Source organism: Erinaceus europaeus, chromosome 8 (genome assembly GCF_950295315.1).
Source record: "Erinaceus europaeus chromosome 8, mEriEur2.1, whole genome shotgun sequence".
Taxonomy (NCBI): Eukaryota; Metazoa; Chordata; class Mammalia; order Eulipotyphla; family Erinaceidae; genus Erinaceus; species Erinaceus europaeus.
This window is the reverse complement of record NC_080169.1, coordinates 56,006,044-56,026,754: the sequence shown is the minus strand read 5'-3', so window position 1 is coordinate 56,026,754 and position 20,711 is coordinate 56,006,044. Positions and strand designations below refer to the sequence as shown.

Below are 20,711 nucleotides of genomic sequence, written 5' to 3'. Positions count from 1 at the left end.
GTCATACAATTCCAGAACCCCCGCAGTAACCCTAGTGCCAAAAACAAGCTTTGACTGTAAGAGGGAAAAAAAAAGTCATATTTGTATATTAAGATTTGTATTTTGTCTACTAAGTTCCTTAGGTTTCAACAACAAAGCAGTGGTATTATAACTACCCTGCCAGCAGTTGTCCAAGTGTGGCCCATGTACCCAAAGAGCACCCAGAGATTGTTTGAGGTCAAATTTGTTTTCAAAGCAATACTAAGTTGTTCTTTGCCTTTTGCTTTGTGTTAACATTTACACCAAAGCTGTGAAAGCAATGCTAAGTAAATGATGCTGTTGGAACAAAACAATGAGGCCAGGCTGTCTTCCTAGTCACTGTCAGTTTTTATTGTTTTTTTGTTGTTGGTTTTTGCTACCACACAATGATAAATTTTTTCAAGAGAACCTCATGTAATATTCTTGTTGATGAAGTAAAAAAATATTAATTTTATCAAATATATTCCATTGATTAGCTTTTAATGTCTCATGTGACTAAATGAGAAGTTTGCATAAAGCATCTCTATACCTGAGGACTGTTGGTCTCACGGATAAATGCTGATTTAGTTATTTATTAAACTGATAAGAACAGATACTACACTTGATCTTAGCCAAACGGCCAAGAAGCGATGATTTAGTTATTTATGTTGCAAGCTAAACTAGCTGCTTTCTTTCAACCCCAACCTCAACCCCAAAAAGATGCTTTTTTTTTCTTTAAAGAAATGACTGACAAAGAAACTGTAGTATTTTAACTTGTATACTTGGCAAATATCTTCTCCAAAATGAACACAGAATGAGACTACCACCCAAAGAAAACAGCTGATAATATTTGCTGCCGGTGGTAAAATAAAACTAGAGCATTTAATAGGAAATTAGAATTTGGGCAAACTATGAAAAGCTTCATTTGCCACTGTAAACTTGACAGTTTCATATTTTCAAATGAAACTAGTGCTGAAGAAAAACAAGTGTGATTTTTGTACAGTGAAATGTGTTAGTATTTGAAAGATGACTGGGTTTATTAGGTGAAATTATAGAGTTTATGTGATGCCCAGAAAGTAGGTATAGAATTATGAGGCTTATGGCAAGTTTTTAATCAAATGGTTGGAATTCAAGATGCATTACTGAACTGAGATAAAGTCACTTGTTGTCAAAACCAGAAAAGAAAAACTACCTCCAGGCTCATATCTTCTGACTGAAAATGGTTAGACCTGCAGAAAAGGAGTCACCAACAGAGAGTGCAGGGTTTGAGTTAAGAATAAAAAGCCACGGTCCGGGAGGTGGTGCAGTAGATAAAGCACTGGCCTCTCAAGCATGAGATCCTGAGTTCAATCCCCAGCAGCACATGTGCCATAGTGATGTCTGGTTCTTTCTCTCTCTCCTGCTATCTTTCTCATGAATGAATAAATAAAATCATAAAAAAATAAAAAGCCTTTGCAATAGCATTTCTCTTATTCATCAGTAGTTACTTCCTATCTATGATTTACCCTGTTAACAAAATATTAAAATTAAAGATGTTTAAATGAAGGTGAAAAACAGTGACAATTAAAAAAAGATTACTGAGGTGCTGCTGTGAGCATAAATGTGCATAGGTCTCTTCAGGTAAAATAATAGGCTAAGAAAGATATAGACTGGAGTGAATGCATTGCACTTAAGTAATAGACTCTGCGTGGGGAGGGAGGTCCTGGAACATGATGGCAGAGGAGGACCTTGAGGGGGTTAGATTGTTACGTGGAAAACTGAGAAATATTGCACATGTACAAACTACTGTATATTACTGTGGACTGCAAACCATTAATCCCCCCAATAAAGGAAAAAAAGAAAGGTATATTACACACAATGTAATACTATGCAGCTTTTAAAATGATCAAGTCATCTCCTTTGCCATATCTTGCACAGAATTCAGGGGTATAGAGAAAGACATGTACCAGATGATCTCACTCATAGGTGGAACTTAAGGAACGAGGTCAACAAAGGGAAACACAAGGTGAAACTTGGACTAAGTGTGGTGTATTGCACCAAAGAAAAAGGCTCTGCTCTTCCCCACTAGGGTAAGAGAGAGACAGGTTGGGAGTATGGGTCGACCTGTCAATGCCCATGTTTAGCAGGGAAGCAATTACAGAAGCCAGACCTTCAACCTTCTGCATCCCACAATGATCTTGGGTCCATACTCCCACAGGGGTAAAGAATAGAGAAGCTATCGGGAGAGGATGGGATACAGAGGCCTGGTGGTGGGAATTGTGTGAAGTTGTACCTCTTATCCTATGGTTTAATCAGTGTTTCCTTTTTATAAATAAAAAGTTTTTTTAAAAAAGAAAAAGGCTATGAGGAAGGTAGAAAAGGCATGGGATGAAGGGGCCCTGGGGTCCTGGTGCATGATGGTGCAAAAGGACCTAGATTAAGGGAGAGAGTGTGATGCAGGACACCCCATCATAGTGAGATGAGAGGTTGTACCTTTGTGTCAACACTTGTACTATAAACCATTAACCTCACAATAAAGTGTGTATGTTGGGGGGGATTACTAGGGGTTTTGGTTTCGACTCAGGATCAGTAATAGAATTTAGCAACATATCTGATGCATTAGTAATGTATTTTGCAAGAATTTGAATAAATCTGTGACTATTGAACATAAGCTGGCAACAAAAAATTTTAAGTCTTTTGTATTGAACTCCCTCCTTTGTCTTTCTCACTAAAAACAAAATCTTTAAAGTGAGAAATTGGTGTAATTTTTGTATTGTCACTCCATTATTTCTTTTCTATCTCAATGCCCTCTTGTAAAGGTTAAATAGAATTAATAGTGGTGGTGTACCTAGTTGAGCACACACATTACCATGTGCAAGGATCTGGGCTCAATCCCCCTAAGAATGATCACTAGGAGGAATTAGATTTTCTATGGGATGAAGGAGGAGAAAGATTTTCTATGGGATGAAGGAGGAGAATTTCCAGTAAAACTGTGTCACAAAATGGTTTGGCAGAGCTAAAGTGTTTGGGGGTGGATTGAGAAGAGATGAAGCTAGAACTGGAGAGACATCATAATGGGTAGGAAAAAGACTTCATGATTGAGGCACCAAAGTCTCCCACTTTAATCCTTAGCACCATCACAAACCAGAGCTGAGCAGTGCTCTAGTAAAATACTAGTAGTGATGATGATGATGATGATGATGATAAAGAATAGTTGTTTAAATAATTTAAAGTTAGATTTTGAAAGAACTAGACTACCATGCTAAATAGTTTGGATTTTAGTAGTATTATAGTTACTGCCTATGGGGAAATATATATATATATATATATGACTTCCTGATTAGACCCATAAAAATCAAAACATCTTAAATTGAGATTCTTTAGGGATCATATACTAATCTTGAAAGGATATGTGGTGTTCATTTTTTTTCCTTTGAACTTCTTATTATGACAGATAATAATAATTGCAAATTAGCAATGAAAATATGTAAAACTGCATTCACACTTTATGTTCAATGTTATGTTAGAAATTACACCATTATTCACATGACTGCTCATCTTCCAGCCCTGAAATTTTGGGTATATTTCCTTCATTATATACTTATTCAACACATGCATGATGTTTCTTTAAAAAATAGGCATAAGTTATTTTAGTTGAAAGAATAGATCTTATTTACATCTTTATGTAAAATGACCTTCCTAATTTGACTTGTATGAAAATGTAGAATTTCATATATTAAGATACATTGACACATTTTAGGGGAAATGCAGAAACTAAAGGAAGATAGTGGATTTTCCAAGGATACAAATTGTAGACAATTTTTATAGTTGAAAGGAATGTTTAAGAATTCATCGTCATTATGGTCTTATTTGTAATGTGCTCAACACTCAATAAGTGTGTGAAAGTACTTTCATGAATACATTTATGCTACTGTTTATTACCTCTAAGTTTCTATAAGAACTAATTCCAGTTTTTATGGTTAGTCTCCACCCTCTGCCCTCCCAAAAACACTTAAATATTGGAAGGTCTTAAAATATGTCTGTCTGTCTTTTTCTCATTGTTTTATTAGTAATTTGACACTGTTTTACACAATTATAAGATTTCAGGGGTATGATTTCATACCCACATGTGGTATGCAAATCACTGAGTCAACACATTTTCCACCTTAAAAAGTTCAGTAAACAGTTTGGTTACCTTTTTTTTTTTTTTTAAAAAAAATTCATTTGCTTTAGTCATCTATACTCCACATATAAGCAAAAACCACCTAGTAGTTGTCTTTCACCACTTACTTTATTTAGCACAGCGATATCCATCTCTATCCATTTTGTTCCAAATGATAGCATCTCATCTTATTTTTAGTATCCCATAACCTGTTCTAACCAACTTTTTAAACTCACTTAAAATTTAGTAATTTCTCTCTTTGGCTTATCTCACTCAACATGCTATTCTCAAGTTTCATCCAAGAGGGTACAAAGGAGACAACTTCATTTTTAACTGCTGAGTAAGCCAAAAAGAGAAGAACAGATATCAAATGATCTCACTTATTAGTGGGACTTAATAAAGTAGGGGTGGGGAGGGAGAGCACAAAGTGAAACAAGGATTGAACATGGTGTATTGCACCAAAGCAAAGGATTCTGGGGATGGGGGGAGAGAGTGGGAAGAAAACTTTGGGGGGGCTATTATATAATGAAATTGTATGCATATGTCAATGATTGCACTGTAAGGCATTAACCTTCTTAATAAAAAATAAAAAATTAGTAGCTTAATACCTATTGATAAATATGATAACAAAGAAAGTGGTGAAACAATAGGAAATATTAAGCATAGATTAGATTTCTTAAATCTACTTAAATATTTTATATGTGTTAATTAGATAAATAGGTAGATCAATCCGTTGATCTGATCACATTCCACTTTGACATATGTGGCATGAGAGTGAAACCAAGTCCTACAAACTACCCGTGAACCACCTCCTTGATTATAGCAAAAAAGTTATTGTTGTTATTATCATTACTATAACTACTACCACTACTATTTTGCCACTAAGTTCATCACTGGGGCTCTACACCTACATGATTCCACTGCCCCCGGAAGGCTTTTTTGTTTACTTTTTATTTTTATTTGTTTGTTTAGAGAGAGGGTGAGAGACAGAGAAAGAAGGTGAGTTAGCATAGCATCACTCAACCACCTGTGAAGCTTACCTAGTACCAGTGTTCTCGTGTGGTGGCAATGGAGCTTGAACCACATGCTCACTGTGCCAAAGTTTGCACTCTACTCAGTGAGCTATCTCCTAGACTTTCAAAAGAAATTGTCAATGTAGTAAAATACACCAAACTAGCAAGAATATTATGCAATCTTTAAAATTATAGTTAGCTTTTGACCCACACCTATATATGTTTACTTAAATTAATGTCTCCATTACCGTTAAAATAAAACCAAATTAGTTACATAAGGAAAAATTTTTGAAAGAAAATATGTTAAATGATAATTTATAAGAAAAAATACCTTTTACAATATTTATTGTATCATTAAGAAAGGCAATTTTCACTTTGATAGCTATAGTAGGATTTCACTGTAGTTCCAACCTCAAGCATTTCCTTAGGCCTTCCTAATTTATTTACCTTTTCTTTTCTTTCCTTTCCTTTCCTTTCCTTTCCTTTCCTTTCCTTTCCTTTCCTTTCCTTTCCTTTCCTTTCCTTTCCTTTCCTTTCCTTTCCTTTCCTTTCGCCGCCAGGATTATGACTGCATTATAAGCTCACAGGTCCTGGTGGCTATTTTTTCCATTTTTATTGGATAGGATAGAGAAAAATTGAGAGGGGAGTGAGAGATAGAGAGAGAGAAAGACACCTGCAGACCTGCTTCACCATTTATGAAGTGTCCCCCCTGTAGGTGGGCAGCCCAGGGGGCTCAAACCCAGATCCTTGTGAGGGTCTTTGCTCTTAGAACTAAGTGTGCTTAATCAGGTGCACCACTGCCCTATCCCCTTTAATGCCATTTCAATAGCAGATTTCCCTCTTTATATCTAGATAATTGATTGTGTCAGCTATGAAGTCAGATTCATCCACAAAGCATTTCATAATTTAACATTTAAGGAATTTCCTGTTGTCCCTAAGAAATTATGGTAATATAACAATAGAAATGATATGTCTTGATTAAAGAACAACATGAAAACCTACTTTAGCTGAAAGCAATTAGAAGAGCTGAAGTAATCATAGAGGAATAAAAATAGGTGAGGGTGGGGCAAGGACCCAGGTTTAACTGTCCAGTCTCCAGCTGAGGGAGGGAGGAGTTTCATGAGTAGTAGTGATGAGATCTCTGTCTCTCTCTGTCTCTCTCCTTCTTTCTTCCCTTCCGTCTTTACCCCTATCAGACAGAAGAAAGGAAAAGGAAAAATAAAACCATCTTCAGTGGTGGTGTGGTGCAGGCACAAAGCCCCACAAATAACTTTATTGGCCTAAAAAATGGAATAAAATATTTTAAAATAATAATTTAGAATCCAGATTCTTCACATACTATTTATCTCAATACTTTTTTTGTTTGTTTGTTTTGTTTTGTTTTGGTACTAGGGTTATTCACTGGGGCTCAATGCCCCACCCCCCAGCCACTAAGTAGAATAACTTAAGTTTTTCTCTTCATCTTGTGAGCCTTATCTTTAATTTAACAAACCGAATGTACCTATGAATGATCCATGTCAGATTTTTGAAAATATGCTTTTTTTTTTTCCACTATGTAAACCCATCTCTCCTGGTGGCCATTTTTTCCTTTTTTTTTTTTTCTTTACTTAATAGGACAAAGAGAAATTGAGAGAGGGAGAGAGGGGAGGAAAGGAAGGAGGGAAGGAGAGGGGGGAGAGAGACCTACAGTACTTGCTTCATTGCTAGTAAAGCTTCCCCCCTGCAGATGGGGAGTGGGAGCTCAGACCTGGTTTCTTGCTCATGGTGCGCTCAACCCAGGTGCACCACCACCATCACCCCCATAAATTTTAAAAGGCTATTTCTGAGGGTTTTTTTTAAAGTAAGATTTGTACACTCACTTTCCTGTGCCTGGACCAACAGATGGTGTTTTGTAGATTGAAAGGATGGAGACTTTGCAAAAAGCCATGGTTGTTTTTCAGTTTGACCCATTAAACTATATGTCAATAGCTCATTATTGCTGAAAAATCTTCTAAGTTGGGGGCTGGGTGGTGGTGCACCTGGCTGAGTGCACGTTACAGTGTTCAGGGACCCAGGTTCAAGCTCCCAGTCCCCATCTGCAGGGGGAAAGCTTCCCAAGTGTTGAAACAGATCTACAGCTCTCTCCCTGTCTATCTCTCTATCAAAGCATTGCCTTTTTTGTAATGCAGGGTAAAAATAAATTTTGAAAAGTTAGCATATATGTTAATATATATATATACATATCTTAAAAATTAATTTGTAGGGGCTAGCACAGCGGGTTAAGCACACATGGCAGGAAGTGTAAGGACAAGTATAAGGATCCCAGTTGGAGACGGCTCCCCACCTGCAGGGGGTGTTGCTTCACAAGTTGTAAAATAGGTCTGCAGGTGTCTGTCATTCTTTCCGCTGTCTGTCTGCCCTCCTCTCTCGATTTCTCTCTGTCCTCTCCAACAACAACAACATCAATGGCAACAATAACAATAATGATAATAAGGGCAACAAAAAGGGGAAAATGTCCTTCAGGAGCAGTGGATTCGGAGTGCAGACACCAAGCCCCAGCAATAACCCTGAAGGCGGGAAAAAAAAAACCCAAAAAATTAATTTGTAGAATTTTAATATTCTTTGTATACAGAACCTTATTTGGGAACCCAAGTCAACTAAGTATGTAGACATGTAACATCAATAATATTCAAATGTCTCTGTAATTATGTCAGCAAAAACAATATGACAGTGTTTTATTTTTAAATCTCTCATACTCTTGTAACTTTCCAACTGCTACTTTACTATTTATGAAATTTACTTTTTGTCCTGTCTTTCCTGTAATTTCTGCTTCACCTTTATTTCATCTCTTTGCTTGAGATTTTGCCAGAGGCACAACAAGAAAAAAATTTAATTTTTTTTTATTTATAAAAAGGAAACATTGATTAAACCATAGGATAAGAGGGGTACAACTCCACATAATTCCCACCACCAGATATTTGTATCCCATCCCCTCCCCTGATAGCTTTCCTATTCTTTACCCTTTTGGGAGCATGGACCCAGGGTCATTATGGGATGCAGAAGGTTGAAGGTCTGGCTTCTGTAATTGCTTCCCAGCTGAACATGGACGTTGATAGGTCAGTACATACTCTCAGCCTGTCTCTCTCTTTACCTAGTGGGGAAGGGATCTGGGGAAGCAGGGCTCCAGGACACATTGGTGGGGTTGTCTGTCCAGGGAAGTCTGGTCAGCATCATTCTAGCATCTGGAAACTGGTGGCTGAAAAGAGAATTAATATACAAAGCCAAACAAATTGTTGACCAATCATGGACCTAAAGGCTGGAATAGTGCAGACGAAGAGTTGGGGGGTCCTCCATTTTGTAGATAGCTAGTAGGCATATTTTAGTTATATTCCAGAGGGCGTATGGCTATACTAGTTTTTTTTCTTCTTTTTCTTTTTTACTCTGAGCCTGAAATATGATATGCAGGTGGATCCAAGTTATTGTCTGGAGAGATGATGTCATGGCTGGAAAAAGGACCAGAAAGCTGGATCAGGGAAGAGAGTAGCTCCCTAATATGGGAAAGGGGTATAAATATTGTAGACCCCATCAATTTGATGTGATCTGGGGCCCATAATTAGCTTAGGAACCTATGTGACCTCTGCATCCCTGTAGGTCTGAGCTCACATTCTGTGGTCATGAGTAGGAACATTCCAAGCTACCCCAATATCGACCCATCTTCCTCAGGTGTAGCATAGAGTATGTTGTCCATCCTCCCTTCAGAGGATGGAACATTCTCTACCATTGTTGATCCAAGTTGAAGGCAAGGTCCTATGGGCCCACAAAGGGATCTATTTTGTTGTTCCTGATAGAAATGACCGGTAACAATGGAGAGAGATTTATTTGAGGTCTAGGCCCATCATGTCTGTTTGGAACTCTCAAGACTCCCCGATTAGGGCCCCAGCTGATGGGGTGGCCTGATAGTGACTAAAGAGTCATCATTAAAGCATGCCAGTCTCTTGCTCTTATTCAGCTTTTGCAGTCCTTGATTTGATAAGGTTAGCTTTATAGTTAGTGAGAGAACTGTAATAGGAAGTAGGTGAGGAGGGTATCTAAGTATAAGTAGACACTATTTCATTATGGACTTTATACTGACTCACTACAGACTACTGTGTATTTTTGCTTTCAGGTACATAATTTGCCCTAATTTATGGATACATGTAAACATGTGCCCTATCTCACGGGATCTGGTTTATATCTAAATTTTGGGACTTTGTTAGGAAATGAACCTCCTGGAATGGAGTTAGAGAATCCTATGAAAGGAAAGGTCTCACCTAAATAATGAGGCTGAATGGTTGACATTCCATGCCTGATGCCTCTGGACACAGTCTGAAGTGAAGCATGCTGAGGTGGTACTCATTGCGTTGATTAGGTTGGGATCGGTGGATACAATATCATTTGGTATGAATTGAGAGAAGCATGCAGGAAAGTGAGTCCCAACCTAGAGGTTCCAAGACTGAGGGAAATATAGGCTCTATAGTGGAAATGTGAGGTTCCTGCTGTCTCAGGGTTTAAGAAGACAATAGATAGTTGTTGCTATAATCACATTATTTTGCAGTTGAGTTAACTTTGAAATATCCCTTTGTTAGGATTTGCTGTATCATACACAACATCACCATAATTTATGTTCTTTGACATTATTTGTCTATAGCTGTGCCACCGGTTGTTTCTGTTCTCCCTGGTCTAAGCTTTTAAGAGAGTCAACATATCAAAGACTCAGCCTATGGCCTAGTACTGGAACAAAAATAGGCACACAGACCAGTGGAACAGAACTGAAATCCCAGAACTAAACCCCCACACCTATGGACATCTAATCTTTGATAAGGGGTCCCAAAGTATTAAATGAAGGAAGGAGGCTCTCTTCAAGGATATCAACAGAACATTCACTACAGAAGAGATCCAAAAGGCTAACAAACACATGAAAAAGTGCTCCAGGTCGCTGACTGTCAGAGAAATACAAATAAAGACAACGCTGAGATACCACCTTACTCCTGTGAGAATGGCATACATCAAAAAGGACAGCTGCAATAAATGCTGGAGAGGCTATAGGGACAGAGGAACCCTTCTGCACTGCTGGTGGGAATGTAAATTGGTCCAGCCTCTGTGGAGAGCAGTCTGGAGAACTCTTACAAGGCTAGACATTGTACCTTCCATATGACCCAGTAATCCCTATCCTGGGATTATACCCCAAGGATTCCATAATGCCCAACCAAAAAGATATGTGTACTCCTATGTTCATAGCAGCATAATTCATAATAGCTAAAACCTGGAAGCAACCCAGGTGCCCAACAACAGATGAGTGGCTGAGAAAGCTGTGGTATATATACACAATGGAATACTACATAGCTACTAAGAACAATGAACCCACCTTCTCTGACCCATCTTAGATGGAGCTAGAAGGAATTATGTTAAGTGAGCTAAGTCAGAAAGATAAAAATGAGTATGGGATGATCCCACTCATAAACAGAAGTTGAGAAAGAATAACAGAAATGAAAACTAAAAGCAGGAATATTCTAAACTTGGAGTAGGGCACCAAAGTAAAAACCCTGGGTTGAGAGTGAGGGTGGATGTTCAGCTTCACGGGGCGGGGTGTGGGGAGGTGGGGACGATAAGATAGGACACAGCCTTTTGGCACTGGGAATGGTGTTTATGTATACTTCTATTAATTGGTAGCCATATAAATCACTGTTTAGCAAGAAGAATCTCATGTGAGATAGAAAGGCTGAATGAGGAAGGGGAAGACTCTAGGGGATATAAATGAAAATTAGAATGAGTACCTCAGGTAGGTGTTGGCTTTTATCATAATTCTGATACATTAGGGATTATGCAGAGTTAGTTAAGAGTAAATGAGCACCATTTAGAGGCAGTGATTGGTCCAGAGAGCTGTCAGACATGGAAGTTTTTGAACTGGAATACTGCTGTCCATGTTGGGAGGTGGATGTTCTGTAGGGTTCACCAGATGCAAAAAAAATAGTTGGCTAAGAGTAGCCTCAGAAAAGAAAAGCGAGCCACATACCACATTTGCATACTTTTCCTGCAGAGGCAGTTTAATCCAAAGAAAGGAAACTTCAGTATTGTCAGGCAGGCTTTATTGGAGGTGAAGAGCAGAAGGAAATCTGCTGAAGGCCCCTTTCTCAAAGCCTTGGTCTCAGCCTTGAGGTTGTTCTAGTAAAGTTATGTTCTTGAGGGCTGTTTGCACACTATTGTCTGTTTGAAGATCTTCTAAACCCAAAGGGCTTAAAGTATTGCCCTTTGCCAGCACAAAAGAAGGGAATTTGTGTGGTAAAAAAAAAAAAAAAAAAAGACTCCTGTTGCAAAGTAAACCCAAGCATCCTTTGTTCTTGCACAAAATACTCTGAAGGCTGTCTTTTTAAACCAGACTGAGTCGAACCATAAAAGTGTTTGTAGGCTATAAAACGATGTAAAACTGGGAGGGGAAAAAACGACATAAAACCAACCTACACTTAATGTCTTTCTTGTCAGCTCAAAGGGAACCTTAATATAATCCCCCCAAAAATATGGCTAAAAAAGTAGTGGAGTAAAAAAAAAAGTATTTGATGGGCATGTATCATTTTTGTCCAAAAGGTGATGTAAATTATTTGGACCACTAAGCAGAATAACTTTAAGTTTTCTCATGACCTTATGAGCCTTATCTTTAATTTGACAAACTGAGTTTATTTATGATTGATTCATGTCAGATTTTTGAATCTCTGCCTTCTTTTCTTTTTTTCCACTATGTAAATAAATATGCTCCCTCAAGATCCTTTTTACTGATTGGCAATAAACTCATGACTACTACAATTATTGACCAATTTTATATTTTCTTGTCTATGTTCAAGTTTATTTTCTTACTGAAATCAGGACTGTTATTGTACTGAGGATGTTAATAATTTTAATATCATATATATATCACACTGATGATCTCAATAGACTGATTTTGTTATGAATTTTCTTCACACAGGAAGTATTGCAATTTTCATGTAGTCAAATTAATTAAGTTTTCCTTATAGAGCAAATTTTCCATGTTACTCTTAAAATGAACTCCCTTTTAGTACATTATGATGTTGTTTCTTTCTTTTGTTTTCTAATTTTTGAATCACTTTTTTGAGGGGGGTATTGATTTACAGGATTGTTGTTGTCATATTTTTACATCTCCCTAAGATAGATGTGTCAGATATACTGAACTGGCACAAGCTACACTTTCTTTTCTGAATTATATGTTGTATAGTATGTAATAGTCTATTTTCCATCACGTTTTTCTAATGTACTTACAGTATTTACCAGATTATATAATATAAACTCAAATAATTATGGGTAAGAAATCAGGATTTGCTTTAACTTCATAGTTGATTTGAGCCATAAAGCTGTGTACCAAAAATACAGAATCAGAGTTTTAAGTTACTCTGCTTGTTTATAAGGATTAAATGGCCCAATTATGAATGCCTTTTAACTTTATAATCTTCTGCAGGAACTTAATGCTTTGAAAACAACATATATATATATATATATTATTAACACAGTGTGTGTGTGTGTGTGTGTGTGCGTGTGTGTATTAATTCAAAATATGCAAACTGAATGTTATTTGCAGCTTATAGGTTAGGATAAATAGTAAAATTGAAAGTTAGAACAATGTATTCATATAGAACTACCATTTACCTTGAGTTTTTTAAGTTCATGCAGTGCTTTATTATTTTAAAATTACTATTGACCTTTTTTTTTTTTGCTGGATTTTTAAAAACTCATTTAAGGACCTGCCTGGAAAATCTTATTATACAAAGTCAAAATAAAAATAAGCCAAGAAAAATCTATCTAATGATAAAATAAGGAAAAATACTGCCCAACTTTCAAAAATTAAACAAAACCTGCAACACATACGAGAAAGTTTACCTTGAAATTAGCATAAACCAACTTCTGAGAGAAAAGTCATACCCTCTTCATTAGGTGAATAATTAGGAGATCTTTTATCAGGATACTCATACTTGAGGAGCTTTCACTGGTATTTTACTGCTAGTAATTGTGGATCATTGGTGAGTTTGGAAGCTATGACATTGGCAATGGCCACATAAGAACTTGCTAAAGAGATAAATGAGTAGATAAAATAGTGCTTGCTACTTTGCTAAATATATTATTTTTTGATATGGCTGAGATGCTTGTCTCTGATCTAAGTAAACTGCTTTGCTGGAAGTGGTGCATTTCTTTTCCCGCTTTGCATTTTCCCCTGTGAGAAGTGTGTCTGAATTGGGGGGACCTGAATAAACCTCTTTGTTACTGAGCTTGTCAAGCATAGCACTGTGTTCTCTTTCCCACCAGGAAGGTCAGGCCGCTGGAGGCCAATCTGTTTTCTGAAATGAACCCTCCTGTCTGTCTCTGGTGTCTGACAGATTGAAACAGTTGTCTGTGTTACTGTGCTTTCAGTGTTTTTTTTTTTTAATGTTTCACTCTGTGGTAGAGGGGTTAGTGTGTGTATAGACTCGACTGGAAATATATTAAAATATTAAAGGACTGGAATTTAGATGTTAATATTTATCTATAAGAAATTTAATTAACTGTTTAATAGCATACTTACAGATCCAGAAAGCAAAGTATGAACTTTGCTCATATGCACACACAAGATATGTCTTTGCCTAACAAATTTTACTTCTAAAGATATATTGTGGGTTTTTTTTTTATTGTATCAGTAAAATTGTAGAGTATGGGGCTGTTTCAGCAGTTGAATTGTACAAGTAAGAATCTTTTGTTCACTTGGATTTCAGTTTCATGTATTTTCATCAGAGGTATATGGAAAGCCTGAAGAAATCTGTGCTGTGCTGAGCCTCACTTCAATACTCTCCAGATAATTGAGCTAATTAAATCTTTACCAACATTAACACAACTCCAGCATTTCTTGGATAGTGGATAATTATTGCATGAACATGGAAAGCTTAAACTAAACAGATGAAAATAGAGTTCTGTGGAATGGGTATTGAGTTTATTCTTTATTCATCTTTTGATAAGGTTTAATTAAAACTGCCTCTCTCCATTGTAGTAAGAATGAATGTGCTTGTTTTCTTAGTGAAAAGCAAATTATTCACTTCAGCCATGGTTCAATAATCAAAGCCTTTGCAAAGTTTTGGGTTATAGTGTAGCTGTGGGGATATAATTGCTGTAATTCTATATGAAGGCTTCATCTTTTTTATTACTTACTCTTATTTATTTTTTTAGAAGGAAATTTATAAAAAACCATTTTGTGATTTGGTGCAGAAGTACATATGTTTGAAACCTTGTTATAGGCCTACTATGACTAGATTTTTCTTAAAGGTGTATTTCTTCTGACCTCTTGCTAAAAGGGAATGTGAAAGGAATACACATTTAAATACATGGCATGTGAGATGGATTATTTTTTCAGTTAGTGAGAAGGTTCAGTTAAATCTTTCAGTGTTGTGGCTACCACCAGGTTGACATAATTAGACAATAATACTAACAGTGAAAAAGTAGTAGGTGTTGGATGTTTTTGCCTCAAATACACATTTACATTTTTCTTGCTCTTTAAGTCTATCAGAAGTATTTTCTTTGTTGTTCTCTTAGAGGGACCTGGGTTTTTTCTCCTCCTCCTCCTCCTTCTTCTTCTACTCCTCCTTCTTCTTCTCCTTCTTCTTCTTCTTCTTCTTCTTCTTCTTCTTCTTCTTCTTCTTCTTCTTCTTCTTCTTCTTCTTCTTCCTCCTCCTCCTCCTCCTCCTCCTCCTCCTCCTCCCTCTCCTCCTCCTCCTCCTCCTCTTCTTCTTCTACTACTACTTCTTCTCCTCTTCCTCCTCCTCCTCCTCCTCCTACTCCTCATCCTCCTTCTTCTCCTTCTTCTTCTGTTAGTGATAATATTGGGTCAGAGGTTGATTTTAATATTAATGACAAGAGTTTTGAAATGATTGTCATGACTGTGCTGTGATTTGTTTTTCTACTTTCTTCCTCTTTCTCTTCCACCCCTTCTACATCTTCCCTTATCCTCCTCTTCTTCTTCTAAATGAGGGATTATAAGACATGTGATGTTTTATGGAACCAAAGATGAAAAGAAAACTGGACCATGGACATAAATTGAAAGCAGCAACTCAAGCACAGGCAAGAGCTTTCTGCTGCTCTGTGCTGCCTCAATTCTAATGTTTCCTGCTTAAGACCAGATGTCACTGTAGGCCAGTATTTCCTATAGGAACCAGTGTTTCTTATATGCCTCTATGCACCATTTTTTACTGTACTTTTTCCCTGTCAGTTCTGTAAATAATGAGCAAATGCAGACATGAATAAAAGTGTCATCATCTATAGAATTTTTTGAGAACTAAGTCATTGAATGCAATTTTTTTCAAGTCCCCTAGGGTAGTAATATTCCATATCACTTTGCTGAACTGGGAATAGTGTCTCCTAAGTGGAACAGACTTAACTAAAAAAAAGAAAAGAAAAGAAAATTTCATAGATGTTACCCTGTACTAAGAATGAATGCTGCTATAGGCAATTTTCACTTTATTTTTATTTGAGCTCCATATGTGCATATATAGTGAGGCCTTTAATAAAGTCTGTTTTTAAGGTCAGCTGTGGCCAAAACAAGTTTGAAAGCTAGCAACTGCTCCTGAGGCCCCCTGTAAGATTCCTCATAAGAGGCAGGGCAACGGAGAGGGACATGGGCAGGGTTCCAAGCCCTATCACTCTCCCTATCAGAGTGTCTCCACTTTAATCAGCTGTACATGTTATACATGTTAGATATCTTTTAAATGAAGGACACTGTGACCAAAACTTTAAATACATGATTTGTCAGGTTACTTCTTTAGATTTTTACAGCCATGTATAATAGCCACCAGAACCAAATTAGCATTATTTTGATTTCTTTGTATTTGGGAGGGCTTGGGAAACCATCCAATCCTTAGTTGTTGCAGATGTCCCCCCCCCCCCACTCCCTTTCTTTCTTCTAGAATTACAATGCAGTTTCCCTGCTTGATTCTATAGAGCACTCTTGAGACTTAGCATCTAACCAGTCTTACAGTTTTCCAGTTAAAAGATGGGGAGGGCTGCGAGTTCATATATATTTTTTTCTTGTTCAGTTCTCTATCTCTCTTTTTCCACCCCTCTAGTCATCAGGACTTTATTTCCCTAGGCTGACTTTTTCAGAAAAAAATAGTAAGGGCAGTGGCTGGGGTTGGAAGGAATTGCAATGAAGGTTCTCTCAGTGACTTAGTACTCCCATGTGGTGGTGTTTAGACCTGGATAATGTACATGGCAGAGTAGGCACCTGCCCAGGTGAACTATCTTATTAGCATCTTCCCCATTTTCAAAAGACTTAATGTATTTATTTTGTATGAGATAACATGAGAGCGAGCGTAGCCAGACCACCATTCTTAACACATGTGGCACCTCAGGTGTGCAGTTCAGTGTTTTACTAGTTCAGTTGCACTAATTCCCCAGCCACTGACTTCTCTAAAAATGTGTTGTATACTCACTGGATTTAGTAGTCACCTTCCCCTGCCCCCCTTGCTGGGCATCACTGAGGAATTTTATGTGATATAGATTATCCTAAACACTGGAGTGTAGGGCTAAGTTCTTTTGTTTAAGTTCCGCTGTACCTATTCAGGAAAAAAAAATGAAGTCGCTGTGGGCTTTATTTTGCCTGTGTATTAGTGACTTTTCTTTTTCATTCATTGCATTCCATCACTCCTCCTAGCAGTAGACTTAACCCAGCACAAGAAACCCTCCTTATCTGAGCAAAAGCCATGTACTTAAGGATTACGATATTTAACCTAGACCAGCAACCTGAACTTTGAGACTTCTGCTGCATTATTTACCAGCTCCATGACCTTTCAGCCTCAGTTTTTCCATTTATAAGTCAGGTCTAGAAATAGTGTTTATCTTGTCAGTTTGTGTGATAATTGCATGAGATGATACGTGTAAAGTACTTAATAGTATAGTGATTTGCTTTGCTTCATGAGAGTTGGGTAACTTGTAAATCCCAAATTTCATACAGACTGATAAGTAAAAGATATATTCACTTGAGTTCTTCTGTGATAATAAATTTGTTTACCTTTCCATTTCCTTTCCCTAAAATGAAAAAAGATAGTTAGTCCTACAACACAACATATTTCTTATTATAAGTCATACATACTATTGACAGAAGATGTAAATAAGACTTTTATTTGACATAATATTTAAAGATAGTGAAGAAAAATGACTGGTGTGAATTTAGAAAATCTTTCAAGAAGTTCTTTCTAAATCAGCAAGAAAGTAAAAAATATAAAACTAAACCTTTTGCATGTAGAAGATGACAAGACTTTACTTGTAGTGAAGTAAGAATAGTCTTTAAAGAAGATTATCAACATTTTATAGTTTTAATAAAGAGTTATTGGAAACCATTTTTATTATCTTTCAGGTGGGTATAATGATTTAGAGTACAGCTGTTGACAAATGGGTCAATTTTTAATTGCCCCATGATAGGCATCTGAAAAACACTATTACCCTCAACTTAGATCTTTTCCACCATCAGCCACCAAGATAAAAATGATTTTAAAAATCATTAAAATTATATGTGGTATAATCATGTGCTTAGAATAAGATGAGGAATATGAGAGAAGAAATAAAATTGGCCTTCACATTATAAGATTAGTAAATTAGTCAGATGATATGTTCACTGATGCCCTACAAGAATTCAGAAGGGGTAAACAGTAGAAGAGAATAAATAGACCAATTCTGGTGATATGAACTCACCACTTCCTTTAGTTTATTTTGATGTAGCAATAGAAAAAGTAGGAGAAATTAAAGGCAGAGCTGAAAATTTAGGCACCTCCAGAATGACAAGTCCTGCTGATAAGATTAACGAAAGGTTTAAAAGCTGAATCACTCTTGCTGAGCTATAGGCAAAGGTTAGCAGAAAGCAGAGAGAACACCAAGAATATAAAATAAAAATTAATTGTATGTACATGACGTTACCATATTCTTCATGAGGTCAAGCCAGCAAATTCCAGATGACAGTTGTGTTGCCTTTCTCATACTTCTGGATCTCTACCCAGGAACCAAATAATATTATTTTTGGACTGCCCATCATGTTGCATTTGCCTAAAGCAGAAAGAAGTGAATGGTTATCGGAGAAGATGCATCTGAACTAAAGTTTGATGGTCAAGGGGATATTTTTAGTCATGGATGGGTTTCGAGGGAAGTTAATTAAGAGACAGAGAAAGGCAGAAAAATCCAGATTGTGTTTGCGGTTGGAATTGTAATGAGTTGGAGAGTGGGTATATGGCTCTTGGGAAAGGGCAGGGAAGAAAGTGTAGCCACTGATCATTCACTGCACTGTCAGATCAGGTTTAAGCCACTCTTTTCATAGCCTATTCCTTTCCCTTTTATTTCTGGGAAATTCTGCTATGCCATAAAGTCCAATAATCAACAACAGTGCTATCTCACATTGTGAGTAATTCCCACTTGGTACCCATCACTTTACAGGAATACTCTGATTTAGCCCTTTTACCAAATTTAGGAGTTCTTACACCATTAAAAAATCATTTTACTGGAAGGTGTTAATGATTTCCAGTACAGTTGTTGATATATAGATGCAGTTTTTCATCTTTCCTTGATAAGTGTCAGCAAAACATTCTCACCCCAACTTAAGTCCTTTCCCACTATTACATACAAGAATCCCAGTGCCCACTTCACCCCCTTCTCTTCTTTCCTCAAAGTCTTTTGCTTGGATGTAATTCACCACTCCCAGTTCAAGTTTTGCTTTGTGTTTTCCCTTTCTATCCTTGTTTCTTAAATTTCTCCCTGTGAGTTCATCTGGTATTCATTCTTCTCCTTTTAGTTTATCTCACTTAACACAATTCCTTCAAGTTCCATCCAAAATTAGGCGAAAGAGATGACATCCTCATTTATTTGATTTATTTATTGCTTTCAGGGTTATCAATGGGGCTCAGTGCCAGCACTAGAAATCCACTGATTCCAGGTGACCAGTGTTTCCATTTTATTAGATAGGATAGAAAAAAAATTGAAAGAGGAGGGAAAGATAGAGGGGGGTAGAAAGACAAGACACCTGCAGACCTGCTTCATCACTTGTGAAGTGACCCCATTACAGGTGGGAAGCTAGGCTCGATTCAGGATCCTTGTGTGAGTCCTTGAACTTTGTACTATGTGCACTTAACCCATCCCTGTGTGCTACCACCCATCCCTGACATCCTCATTTTTATTAGCTGATATATATGACAACTTTCTTAGCCATCTGTCATTGGGCTATTACAAAATGTGCTGCTAGGAACATAGGTGTACATAGATGTCTTTGGATAGATGTTTTTGTTTCTTTTACGTAAACCTCTGGAGAGAAAAATGCTGGCCCATAGGGTAGGTACACTTTGTAGAGGAAAACACTGAAGCATATGAGCAGATCATTTACATTCCCACCATTCCCACAGCTTAGCAGCAGAGCTACATTTATAGCCCGAGTAGTAATATGCTAGGAATGTAAACTAGTAATGTGACATCTCACTGTACTCATCACTCATTTTTTTATTCTGATTTCTGAGGGACCTGCTTTATTTTAGATGTTTCTATCATAATCAGACTAGCTAATGCATTTATTTAGTTGCTAATGTCTAGAGGAACTTTGACTACCTCTGGAGATAAAATTAGAGATTCAAGAAGTACAGTGCCCCCAAGCCCTGTCCAAATTAAGTTAATTAATCCATAACTCAAGCACCCTAAAGGCACTACTTAAATACAATTTCACTGTTAGTGAGAAACTTCAGGAACCTTGATAAAGACTAAATGTGGTCAAAAAGAAAAAGTATAGGGGCGGGTGATGGAGCACCCAGTTAAGCACATATATCCTGCACAAGGAACCAGTTCAAGCTTCCCACCTTTAGGGGGGACACTTCACAGGAGGTGAAGCAGTTTTGCAGAGGTCTTTCTCTCATTCTATCTCCCCTCCTCTCTCAAGTTCTCTCCTGTCAAATAAAATAGAAAGTAAAAAGGAAAAAGTAGCCACCGGAGTGGTGGATTCATAGTGCTGGCATGGAGCCTCAGTGATAACACTGGTGGCAATAAAAAAAAGAAAGGAAGGAAGGAAGGAAGGAAGGAAGGAAGGAAGGAAGGAAGGAAGGAAGGAAGGAAGGAAGGGAAAAAGGAGAAAGAGAGGAAGGAAGGAAGGAAGGAAGGAAGGAAGGAAGGAAGGAAGGAAGAGGGGAAGGGAGGCAGGAAGAAAGGAAGGGAGGGAGGGAGGGAGGAAAAGGAAAAAACTAAATGACTAATTAGAACAGGGATAAACTCTCTGAACTTCTCATACAATATAGGAACAGAAAATAAACAAATAAAATAAAATGTATAAGTCTATCTTTAATCTCGTTTTTTCAGCACGAAATGTATGAAATATCACATTGCTTTACTTGGCTTTTCAATTACATACCGAAGTTGATGATAAATTGATTGTTTTAAATGGATTTCATGTTAAAACCAATTGGTTTTTAATTTTAAAACTTAAAGTTTCTACATAATTGGTTTTTAATTTTAAATTTAATTTTTTAATTTAATTTAATTTTTAAAATTAAAATTTAATT

General features: G+C 37.1%; 1 protein-coding gene and 1 pseudogene across 3 annotated transcripts in view; one reads left to right on the top strand and one right to left on the bottom strand.

Moving 5' to 3' along the window:
- The window catches only part of CDK14 (cyclin dependent kinase 14), a 722,913-nt gene that overhangs the window by 616,211 nt on the left and 85,991 nt on the right, over positions 1-20,711 (top strand). The window lies entirely within an intron of this gene.
- LOC132539981 (U2 spliceosomal RNA) lies at positions 556-649 on the bottom strand (annotated as a pseudogene).